Raw genomic sequence first — 13,413 nt, 5'->3', positions numbered from 1 at the left:
AGTTACTGTTTAGAATTCTACCTCTGATTGTCGAGGGATTATTTTGTATATGTGCGGAGGTGAGAAGGTGGGGTAATTATACTTCGCCTGATACCTGATTATTATTTAAAATATCTTCCCTGGAATTTGCTGTCTCTTGCTTTATCATATTAAATTCTTCTCTAAGGAAGAGTCTTCACCTATTATATTTTATAGTTGTGTTTCTTATTTCAAAAGGATTACCTTCTTCATTGCAGATTCATTTTTTAAAGACCTTAGAACTCATCAGAAAACGCCTAACTTTAATCAATTTCCTGGGGAACCCTTTACAGTTAACTGCTTATAAAATGTGCTTTTATAAAATGCCTAATCCTACTACAGTTGTTACACTAAACATTTTATCACTAGTGCATGGTTTTTCCCTCGATAAGTACAGCGATGTAACAATCAATGTAGAACCAGACTTGCCCCATAGTTTTGAATCTCAGGCCTCTTAAGTATTATTTCATGACTTTGGCAAATTACTGTAACTTCTCTTTGCTTCATTTCCCCTCATCTATAAATTGGGTATCATAATAGGGGCTATTTCACAGGATTGTGCTAAGGATTAAATGAATAATAAAGGAACATCTCTCTGAGAAATCAACATTTAAACACAAACCTAACTATCAAATTTTAAAATCAAACCAAACATCACAGTGTAATGCCTAACGTTCTTAACCTAGACAAGTCAAAGAATTGGAGTGGCGGCTGGCTGCGGTGAGTGACAGAGACTCGGACCCAGAGAGAGTGAGCAGTAGGTTTTATTGAGCAGAGCAAGAGTACGAAGCTTCCACAGCATAGAAGGGGTCCCGAACAGGTTGCCAGAGTTAGATTATACGATTGCCTTTTAAACTCTTTAAGGTGGGAAATACGTGCGGCAGGAAGATATTACCAGAATGAGAAACAGAGGCAGTACATTATTTTGTGACATGTCTTAGATTTTGAAGAAAATCAGAATTGTAACTTAGGTTTTATCTACTTTATGACCTTGCAGCGGTATAGCAAAGGAGACAGGATCTTATAGGACTTTACAAAGTATGTTTACGAGGAATTGGAATTGGGAGTACAGATAAGGTCCACTGGTCACAGAAAAATGGGCAGTTAACATTCCTTTTACTTTAGTTTCGGGGGAGGGGTAAGGGAGAAAGGGAGGGAAGACACAGGCAGACTGGCTAAATATTGGCTGTTTATAGCTTTCTGGGGGAAGAAAACATATGCACAAATCCTGGTGTTAGGAATATTTTAAGCATATATCTTCAATATTATTCATCCAGGACTGAAGTAAGTCCTGATGCAGGACATGAGTGAGTTTCACAGCTTTCTGAGCCCCTACTCGACCCCGGAAGCCTAGCTGGCACCTCCTCTCAGTCCCCTCTGTAAACAGGGCACCCCAACTGCTGTTGAGAACTGGGCAGCGGTCATTCTGGCTACTTCCTGCTGGTGAGGGGTGAAGAAGGGGCCCTGCAGTTGTGATGTCCTCCAGAGGGAGCTGTTGAGGGACCAGCAGGTCGATCCAGGAGTCCTCAGTAGAAGCGGTGACTTGAGCTTATTTGAGGTTCCATTTGTAAGACCATTTGTAGCTTTGATGGCCTCAATCCTGGAGGAAACAAATTCGACAAGGAGGTTAAAAATGCAAGGCCTAAAGGTGAGTAGTAGTAGGATGGCTGTCACAGGGCCTAGAAAGGGGAGGAGCCAAGGTATCCATTGGTTAAACATATTCCAGGGTCCTGAGTGTTTAAGCTCCTTTTTCCTCTTTTAAATGTCTAACGACATCCTGTAATTCTTTGTGAGCTTCAGGCCTTAAGGGATATTGCCTTTGATAAGGAAATGTGGTGGGGTCTTTTAGCCTGATTTGAACTGGATGGGCATTCTTTGTCTTTCCAAATTGTCCTTCTACAGTCCAGACTTCAGAGTTGATTCCTTCCTCAGGTAGGGGACAACAAATGGGTAATTTGTTCCCTATATTCATGTAGATAATAGCCCCAGCTTTGGCTGTTATGTCCCTTCCTAATAAGAAAGTGGGACTTTTGGGCATAACAAGAAAGGCATGTGAAAAGAGCAAAGTTCTCCTAATTGCAGCTAAGGAGGTAAGAGAAATACCTGGTTACAGGCTGTCCTAAGATTCCTCGGATAGAAATGGACTTTGAGGAGAGTCGTCTGGCGCAGGAGATTAAAACTGAGAAGGCCGCGCCGGTGTCCAGGAGGAAGTCCACTTCCTGCCTCTCAATGATCAAGCTTACTTGGGGCTCTGTGAGGTTGATGGCATGAGCTGGTGCTTGCCGCGGGCACCCTCAGTCCTGTTGCTGAATCATCTGGTTGGGTGCTTCTGGCCTAGAGAGCCTTCATCCTCTGGGGCAGTGCGCCTTCCAGTGATAGTCTTGGCATATTGGACACGGACGAGGGGGTGGTTTGTTTTTTGTTGGACGATCTTTCTTAAAGTGTCCTTGCAAACCACACTGATAACAAGCCCTACTAGGTAATTGGCCTGCTCCTCTTTTGGTTCCCTCTGAGCCACCAAGGTCTGCCTGTCTGAGGACCATGACAAAGGTTGCAGCCTTTCTCTTACTTGCTTTGCCCTTTCAGCCTATTCCTCTGGGTCCTTGTTAGAGAACACCGAGGTTGCCAGGTTTAATAATGCCTCCAAATTTTGTTCTGAGCCTAAGGCATACTTTTGGAGTTTTCTCCTGTCAGCCACTGATTGGGTGATAAATTTGTCTTTTAAAATAAGTTGGCCTTCTACAGAATTTGGAAATAGGGAGGTGGGCTTTTTTAGGGCCTCCCTTAGCCTTTCTAGAAAAGCGGAGGGATTTCCTCTTTCCTCTGCACAATTGTGGATAGCACTGAGTAGTTCATAGGCTTTTTCCTAATCTTCCCAACCCTTTTAAAATGCAAGTTAGCAAATGCCTGCGGCTCTAATCTCCGCGATCTGAGTCAGTATCCTAATGAGGGTCTACAGCCGGAGCTGCCTGTTGCCTTGTGGGGGAGTTTTCCCTCTCTTCCCGGTCCATTCGATTGTGTACCTGGCTAAGGTACTACAGATCCCTAAATTGCCAGGTTGCTGCTAAAGCTGCTTCCTTTTTAGTAGGACTTAAGGTTTGATCAAAATGTAACATGATATCCCTCCATGTCAGATCAAAGGACTGCCCTAATCTTTGCAGGACATCTATATAGTTATCGGGATCATCAGAGAATTTCCCTAAATCTGCCTTTATTTGTTTTAAATCTGAGAGTGAGAAAGAGACATGTACATGGGTGGGCCTAAATTCCCCTCCTACTGCTTGTAAGGGACATAGTTTGGGTGCTTGGCTCGCAGAGTTTCTGTTCTCTTTCTGGTGTGTCTTTAACACTTTGGCAGGGCCAGATGGAGGACAGTCAGTAGGGGAGGAGCGTGGGGCTGAGGGAGGAGGTCCTGAGTATGGAGACAACTGTCATTTGGGCAAAGCTTGCAGGCTTGGCAGAGGCAGTATTGTACGAAGAGCAAAGAAAGCCTGTACATAAGGAACTTCACTCCATTTACCTTCCTGTTTACAGAAAAGATCAGCTTTCTGAGCACTTACTTGACCCAGGAAGCCTCGCTGGCACCTCTTCTCAATAGCTATAGGTAATCTGACAAAATCAGATTGATTAAACACAAGAGAGCCAAAAGCAGATGGTCCAAGACAGCAATTTAGTCAAAATAAAAAATTATCCTCCATTCTCAAGCACTGTTTACAAATATTTGATTCTATTGCAGCCTAGAATAGGTCTGAAACCTTTAATGGATGTTTACATGTCTGCCAATGATTTAGATTCCCACTCCTACTTCTGCCCACACTTCCAGGGTTAAATCCACTATATTTTCTTTTAATTTAATTTTGCAAATTTTGCTACTCTAGTTCAGATTATTATCACTGTCTTCCAGAAACCACATACTCATGTTAGCCCTTCCCCTACCCCTCCATAACCCTTCTCCCACACAGTGGCCATCGTTTTCTTCAGAAGATACAAATTTGGGCACCTAAAGCTTTACGGAGGGGGTGAAGGAGGGATCTATGTTTTCCTGGAGTTCCTCGTTTATAGTACTTGAAAATCCCCAGTCCAGGCAACCCTCAATGTCCCGAGGAATCTGGGACAGTTGGTTATGCTGGCACCTAGGTTCTTCTCCTTTAATCCACATACATCCCTTTAAGGCAGTTACTGGCATAAAGATTGCAGTGACGGAGCCACTGAAGCTCCCCAGGAACTGAAATATCAGAGCCAATGTTCAGACATAGTTTCTGTATTCCTTTATGCACCATACTACGTTTTTAAGTCTGAAAAACTGGGACCTTCCTATGGGGAGTCACTGCCAAGTTCTTTCCACTCCACAGTGAAGTCTGACGTAGGTCCTATACTCACCTGGGTGAGGGCTCACAGTAAAGACTTCCATCCCCAGCTGTCCCCTCGCTCAAGGACAGCTGCTAAGGTACTGTGCCAGCTCAGCTTCCTTTGCAGCCTTAAAATGCCTTCGTGGAGTCTGGTTCCCAAAGCCAGAGGCGTTGCCATCTTCTTTCAAGTCTAAAGGAGATGGCCAGAGAGGCCTTTACAGCTGCAGCGCTGGCCCCTGAGGAGCATGCACAGTGTTAACTCTCCAGCTAGGAAAAACAAAGCAAAGCAACTCACTCAGGTGCTCCACACATCTCAGGAGGATGACACAAGCTCCATCCACCTGGCAGTGCCTCGCTGGCTGGAGCCCAGATTGCCTTGTCTGGGATTGGTCACAATTTTATTGCTGTGTATAGTTTACATGTGATAAAATCCCCCCATTTTAAGTGTACCGTTAGATAATTAATACTACCATTGGATGAGTTTTATGCAATCACCCCCACTATCAAGTTTTAGAACACTCCCATTCCCTCAAAAAGTTCTTTCATGTAATCTTGGCATTCAATTATCGTTCCGTGTTCTACCCCAGGCAATACGAATCTATTCTCTTTCATTCTAATTTTAACTCTGGACTCTTCTTTAACTCATGCTTCTAAAATCTTCCAGATTCTAGGGAAAAAAAAAGTCTTAGCTATTTCCCCCCCTCAACTCCTTTCTCTTCCTTCTCCTTCCCTTATAGTTTTATCCCCCTTTTCTCCAAGCTGAGAATAATTCTGACTGATTCTGGCCCTAGTCTTGTTGAAGGACATCAGGCTTGAGGCTATCGCATTTCTCTCACATACCATTGCAATTCCTAGTGTATTCGACATTGTGGTTGCTGTCAGATTAAGGCAGATATCTATGTGTATTTTTGATGGAGAATTTTTGGAGGGTAAGATATTGATGTCAATACCAAGGCCAGCCTATCATGGGGCCGCTGGCGGTTAGATCTGAGACCAGAAGTGGGTGGGTCCCAGGATCCATGGGCACCCTTGCGCTGTGCTTTAAAATCTGTCAAGGCTTTCAGATCTTTGATGTCTGTCATTAGAATTATCGCTTGGGTTATAGAGAGCAGGAAGCAGGCTGGGAAGCTGGTTGTAGCATCCGTTTAGAACTGAAGTGTTAATTTCCTAAGGATATGGAACACACAAATAACACTCCCTCCACCCCCACATAGCCAAAGCACACCCGTATTGGGTTAGGTCCAGTGCCAAAAGTTGTTTACTAATGTGTACTCAATTAATTATTGTAGTAGCATTTTGAAGTGCTAGCCATTTATGGCTCTGTATATTTATGAAGAAATCCATTCTCATGGACAAATAGACCTGCTCAAGTTCACAAAACTATGAGGTCTTGGGGCCCATATTTGAACAATGCATTTCTGAGCTCAATTCACAACCTCATTCTGCTGCATTCTCCTGCCTGTGAGCTCAGTTTTCAGGCAGGACCTGAAAGCTCTACTCCATAACAAGAACTGGAGCTTTCTACGATTTCCGCCTGTGTGTACCTTTGCTTAATTCCTTTTAGGTTTTCTTATCTTTATTACTTTTTTAAAGTCTCTTTTAGCTATACCAAGAAGAACCAAAGAAAAAAAATGTCTTATGAGCCAATGTACTGAGAACATTCTCTATCAAAGAAAAATAGAACCCTGCAACTCTATTTTGTGTATGAAGCAGAGGCTAACAAATACTATTGAACAGAGGTAGGGAAATCTATCCTTTGCCCCAGAGTAATAATGATCTTTCATATCTTTTGTTTTTGTTTTTTGTTTTTTTGAGACAGAGTCTTGCTTTGTCACCCAGGCTGGAGTGCAGTGGTGCAATCTTGGCTCACTGCAAACTCCACCTCCTGGGTTCAAGCGATTCTCCTGCCTCAGCCTCCAGAGTAGCTGGGACTACAGGTGCCTGCCTGCCACCACGCCCGGCTAAATTTTTTGTATTTTTAGTAGAGATGGGGTTTCATCATGTTAGCCAGGATGGTCTCAATCTCCTGACCTCATGATCCATCCCCCTCGGCCTCCCAAAGTGCTGGGATTGCAGGCTGGAGCCACCACATTTTTTTGTTGTTTTTTTGGGATGGAGTTTCCCTCTTGTCACTCAGACTAGAGTGCAATGGTGCAATCTTGGCTCACTGCAACCTCTGCCCCACAGTTCAAGCAATTCTCCTGCCTCAGCCTCCTGAGTAGCTGGGATTACAGGTGCCTGCCACCATGTCCGTCTAATTTTTGTATTTTTAGTAGAGACGGGGTTTCACAATGTTGGTCAGGCTGGTCTTGAACCCCTGACCTCAGGTGATCCACCAGCCTCAGCCTCCCAAAGTGCTGGGATTACAGGCATGAACAACAGGGCACAGCCATTTCATATAGCTTATATTGGAAGTACCAAAAAGCTAGAATTCCTGCACAGCCATTTTAACTTAGACACCATGCAAGTTAAGAAAAGCTGTACTGACAAAAGCTCATGACAAAAGGAATTAAATGCTCGGTGGAGGCAGAGAAAATGCACAAAATCAAGCCAATTTTAGTGCTAGATCTTAATGTAGGAGTAGGATTTTTAAGAATAGGAATAGAAATATTTTTCCAGCTAGAGAGAACAGTGAGTACAAGAGTGTAAGATAGGAATGGGCTGTCACAACAGTGAGTACAACAGTGTAAGATAGGAATGGGCTCAGGGTGTTCCAGAATGTTGAGAGCTTATAGTGGATCCTCTATGTCAGGAGTCCCCATCCTTTTTGGCACCAGGGACTGGTTTTGTGGAAGGCAATTTTTCCAGGGACTGGGGGTGGGGGGTGGTTTCGGGATGATTCAAATGCATTACATTTATTGTGGGGTTTATTTTGATTATTACTACATTGTAATGTATAATGAAATGATTATGCAACTCACCATAATGTAGAATCAGTGGGAGGCCTGAGCTGCTTTTCCTGCAACTAGATGGTCCCATCTGAGGGTGACGGGAGACAGTGACAGATCATTAGGTATTAGATTCTCATAAGGAGTGGAGTGGGCACCTGGATCCCTCGCATGTGCAGTTCACAGTAGAGTTCGTGCTCCTGTGAGAATCTGATGTTGCCACTGATCTGACAGGAGGAGGAGCTCAGGCAGTAATGCAAGTGATAGGGAGTGGCTGTAAACACAGGTGAAGCTTTGCTCACTCACCCGCCGCTCACTTCCTGCTGTGTGGCCCGGTTCCTAACAGGCCACAGACCAGTACCAGTCTGTGGAGTGGGGTTTCGGGACCCCCGCTCTAAATCTCAAGAAGTCAGCAAAAGCTTTGATGCATGACTTTAGAATCAATAATAATTTTTAATGCTCATTCCGCACCAGAGACTGTTTTTAAGCAATCTGCGTAAATTAACCCAATTAATCCTCGTAGCAATTCTATGGGATAGATGCCATTATTATATCTATTTCTTTATAAAGAAACTCATGTACAAAGTAATTAGATCATCTACCTTGTCTGGAGTTTAACAATGCCTACACCACTATTCCCAAATCAGGTAAAGTAAGAGGAAACAGGGTTGGAACCTTCAGATTTTGGCTCGAGTGCTCACCTACCTTTAATGACTTTGTCCTTTTTGCTTTCTGATGTCCAGTTTCCTCTTACTTTGCCTGATTTGGGAATAGTGGTGTGGGCAGAGAGAAAATGAGGAGATGAAGAGTGGTATTATAGCAGCCTCTGTAAAATCACAGTGAAGGAGAATGTGATTTTTTTAAGCATAAATTCCAAAACAAGTCATTCAGGAAGCAGAAGGGGTGCAATTTGGCAGAAGCTAATTTCTACCAGACAGTTCACTTATCTTTTCCATCTCCTCTCTAAGTCCTGCTGGTGCTCCTTGGAAAATCATTCATGCAAAGGTAAGTTATATTTAGTCTGTGATAGTCTGGGCATTTCCTGTCTGACATCTCAGATTTCTGTAATGTCCAGTGTTACTTTCATCCTTTGAGACAGATCAGATTAGAAAATGTTAACTAAGGAAATAATAATTTCCAAACTGCTGCTTTTGCTGATTTATGGAAAGTAGTCAAACAGAGCAAGCAGGACTAATACTGGGCTCTGTAAGGGCTGCAAGGAGGAATGTGAGGGTCTATCCCAACAGGCACATCTTCTCTGCTTGCTCTGCAAATTGAGAGCTAGTGATTCATCCATGTCTAGGTCGGCAGTTTCTAAGGCATTACAATTTCCTGTATTCTACTTCTTCTGCAGTTATCCTTGATTCCTGAACTTGCATGGGAATTTTAATATATCCCTCCAAAATCTCATTGATATTTTCTACCTTTAACCATATATTTCTGTGCCTACGTCTTGTTATCTGTGAGTTTTCATGCTCTTTGATGGCCGGGCCTCAGCTGACATACAGGATTGGCAAGCTACACCCTACAACAGCAAATGTGTTTTTCTGGCCCATGAGCTAAGAATGATATTTACATTTTTTAATGGTTTAAAAAAATCAAAAGAAGAGTCATATTTTATGACATTTAAACATTATATCAAGTTCAGTTTTCATTGTCAAGAAATAGAGTTTTATTAAAACCCAGCCACATTTCTTCATTTGCACACTGTCCAGAGCTGCTTTCTGGCAGCAGAAGTGGAGCTGAGTAGTTGTGACTGAGACCACGTGCCTCACATGCCTAAAACATGGATTAGCTGATGCTTTACAGAAAAAAAAAAATATGTCAACCCTTGGTTGAAAGGCCAGTTATGATTCTGCCTTTCAAGGTACCCAAATCATATGGTTCACAAAGGTTTAATGCTCAGTAAATTTTGGTTGAAACTTTCTTTCTTGTTTCCATAGATGATTCTTCCCTACTCTCAACACCCACCACGGCTTTCCTTTACTTCTTAAAGAATAGTGCCTGTCTCATGATCTCTACCGTAATTCTCTTGATGTATTTCATATCCAGGTGGGTGACCCCTCTGGTTTCCTGTTCTCTCAGCCACTTACTGGTCTCTTACAAAGACCTAGTGAACCAGTCACCCAGTCAACCAGTCACATCATTGAGTTCAAGAGACTGGAAGTCTTCAGGGAAAAAAAAAAAAAAGCACACTGTCCATCCTACTGCTTTTGCTTTCCATTCCTGGCAACACAATCCTGGCAGGAAGCAGCCCTTCCTTCCTTCAGGGCTGCAGTATGTGACTGCAAAAGTTAAACTCATAGAAACAGAGAAGAAAGTGGTGATTACCAAGGGCTGCTGTTGGGGCTGGTGATTGTGGAGATGTTGGTCAAAGGATACAAAATTTCTGTAACACAGGAGGAATAAGTTCAGGAGATCTATTGTAAATATGGTAATTATAACTAACAAAAATGTATCCTTGAATTTGGCTAAGAAATTAGATTTTAAATGTTCTCACCACACACACAAGATAAGTATATGAAGTAATGAATATGTTCATTAGATTGACACTATTCCACAATGGATACATATATCAAAACACCATGTTGTTCACAATAAATATATACAATTGTATTTATCACGAAAAATTCCAATTTTTTCCAACACATGCTGGTCCAGCTACCAGCTTTATCATGTCTCCTCAGAGACACCAGCACCAGATGGTCTGTCACTTTTTTGGATGTCTGGGGCCCCTTTTCTGAGTTTAGATACACACACCAACTCAGCAATGCCCCCTTCTGGAATGCTTGTTTCAGCTCCTTTTCTCCAAACTTCTCAATTTATAAATTTCAATCACTTTACTTTGCTTCTCCAAGCCCTTGGTGATAGCAGCTTCCTCTGACCTCTGATATCTTATTATTTTTTGTTTTCAGTTCTTAAACACCTAGTTAATGATGATATGCATCAAATTTTCTCTGTTTAAATATCTGGTGGACTTTCTATCTTATCAGTTGATCCCGAATGATATAAGCATTGGCCAAGATGATCAGTTCCTCTGCCTGGAAGTCTTTGCAAGCTGGCTGTCCTGGGTTCCACAGGTCTGCTCTGTTATCCATTTTGTCTTATTCTTTTCTTCTTCTTTTTTTTCTTTTTTTTTGCTGGATATTTCTTTCCTCCCAACCACTAACCCTCAGTCCCTCAGTATGGCTCAGGACTCACATCTCAGTTTACTTCTTTCTTCCATCCATACTCACTCCTTTGATGATTTCATAGGATGTCATGACTTTAAATACTAACTAGAATCTGATAAATTCAAAATTACTATATCCAGGAAGAACCTCACACCTGAATTCCAGACTTGCGTCTTCAGCTGCCTAGTTCAACATGTAGATATCTAATAGAAATAACAGACATAGCCAACCAATCTCCTGAGATTTCCTTCCAGATCTGTCCCTCTTGTGTTCTCATATCAGCAAACGGCTACCATGTTCTCCTTCTGATGACCTAGAGTGGAAGGTCAACCAAGCAGAAAGTGTGTACATCACATGAAGACTTCCTTTCGTGCTGGTTACGTGGGCTTTGCCGTACACATGGGGCAGTATTATTTTTACCGTCCTTTCCTCACCCTCCTCATTCTCTACCCCTTTCCTTTAATTCGAGTAGTTAGCGCTAGAGGGTTGTTATTAGACTGAAAGTCATGGGGTCAGAGGCTGAGGAGGTTACCCTACCTTAAGCCAGAGACACAAACGGGTCATGCACAGTGTTTAGTTTTAAAAGCGTACGGCAGTAACCTGCGTAATTTCCATTTTTTCCTAATCCTGGAGAGGATAGCTAATTTTTATAGTAATTGCCCCTGTTATTTCAGTATTCACCTTTGCTTCTCCAGCCTTTTAACAATGATCTAACAAATTCCTTATGTAAAATAATTTCTATGAAAATTGTTAATGCTTTTTCTTGTTTGTTTGCCTGACCGCTGACTGTTTTAGCTGGGAACAGGACACATATCCTGAATCTCATTTGTATACTTTCTTACTAATTGTTGGGAAATAGTCTCCTTGGATATATTTTTTTCACCTGCTGCAACATAGATTCCTCTAAGGCAGATGCAAAATTTCCATTTCCATTTTATATCTCACAGTGTTGCTCAAATGTCATTTGATTGATTTAACCAAAGGAAAATATAGCATGGCTCAAAAAATGTGTTACATTAATTAACCACCTGACCCAATGCCAGTCTCTCCTGCTGTGCGTGCCTGTGCCTGTGTATGTGTATGTGTGCATGTAACTGTTGTGTGTATATGGTATGTGTGTGTGCATGGTGTACGGAATGTGTCTCTCATGTATGTGACTTTACTTGCATTGAGGTGTGCATCAAAGAGCAGGGGATAGAAGCTATTTTGATTTTGTGTTCCAAAATGTCTATTTCATAATTCACTCTCACTACACTGTGTTCATGGCAAAATAGGGGCCAAAATGGGTGGTAATAGTAGAGAATGCTATTTCTAAATTTATAATTGAAGTGAAGCATGTTGCTTACTGAAACTAATGGGAAACTGAAGTTACTCAGAACAGGCTATGGTTGCTGTGTGTGCGGGGGGAGGGTAAGCTTGCAAGTAGAAAATAAAGGGGAGTGGGGTTGGTGACAGATGCAGCTGATGTAGGGTGAATAATGAGACAATAGACCATATAATTGGATGATGCACTGTTCTTGCTGCTGTGTATTATTGCTGCAGGCCCAGCAATGCACCATGCTGAACCTGCCTGCTGTGGAAGGAGAACAGGCAGCTGGCAATATAATGAAAATTTAGGGATACTGAAAAGTCCTTTCCCTTCTCCCAAAAGATCTCCATCACCAGCTTACGGATGTTGCTTAAAATGCATTTTTTTCTTATAATCTTTCTATTTTACATTTAAAAATAAAAACATTGTGAATGGGAGAGAGGCTCCTGATTCTAAGTAACTCGAAGGAGTAAACGAGTATATTTTACAACTGTTTTTTTCGTTTCTTTTTTAGTGTGAGACAGATACAATACAACAAGAATAAACAGAAGCCAAAAGGAGAATCATTTGAAAAGTATTCATAGTTTTCAAAGGACCCAAGAATGGGAATCAGCTGAAATAAAAGATGTGAACTTTTTCCAACACTTTCTTTTACTTCCACTAGTGTCTCTCTCTCTCTCTTTTTTTTTTTTTTTTTTTTTTTAGATGGAGTCTCGCTCTGTCACCAGGCTGGAATGCAGTGGCGCAATCTTGGCTCACTGCAATCTCTGCCTCCCTGGTTCAAGTGATTCTCCTGCCTCAGCCTGCTGAGTAGCTAGGATTACAGGCACGCGCCCCCATGCCTGACTATTTTTTATGGTTTTAGCAGAGGTGAGTTTCACCATGTTGGTCACGATGGTCTCGATCTCCTGACCTCGTGATCCGCCTGCCTCAGCCTCCAAAAGTGCTGTGATTACAGGGCCGGCCTCTTTTTCTCTGTTTTCATATTCTTCGTTGTCTCTCTTCTGAACAGCTCCCTCTAAGTTTCAAACTGTTTCACATAGTCATGGCCACAAACTACCCACGTTAAATACATTACAACTTCAGGTACCCAATTAATGAAGCCTACTCAGTTTTAGTTTCAAAATTATGAAGAACATAAAAACACAGGATCTTGTTATACCATTCACACATTCTTGGATATCAAGAATGGCCAGGGTTGGGTCACACTGCAGTAATCTAGAAGCCTCTACGGTAGCCATATGGCTGATGGTGCAGGGGTAATTCCAAGATCCTGGAACGATAAGACAGTGGCTGTTCACTACAGTGACTACTGTATGTCAGAACACCGTGCATACTATACTGCGGATGGCAGTGTGAGCAGTGCGTCAGTGGGTTACTGTGCCCTGATGACTGGTAGCAGATTGTTCTTTCAGCAGTCACTGGTGGATTAGCTTCCTCATGCTGAGCATTGTTGGCTACTGAGGATAAGAAGATTTGTACTCTCATGTGAAAAGTGTTTTAGCGGGAGAATCACTAGAACCCAGGAGGCGGAGGTTGCAGTGAGCCGAGATCGTACCTCTGTAGTCCAGCCTGGGTGACAGAGTGAGACTCTGTCTAAAAAAAAAAAAAAAAGGTCTTTGATTGCACAACAGGGTGACTACAGTCAACACTAGTTTATTGTACATTTAAAAATA

Source organism: Macaca fascicularis, chromosome 8 (genome assembly GCF_037993035.2).
Source record: "Macaca fascicularis isolate 582-1 chromosome 8, T2T-MFA8v1.1".
NCBI classification, from domain to species: domain Eukaryota; kingdom Metazoa; phylum Chordata; class Mammalia; order Primates; family Cercopithecidae; genus Macaca; species Macaca fascicularis.
This window is presented reverse-complemented; position numbering follows the sequence as displayed.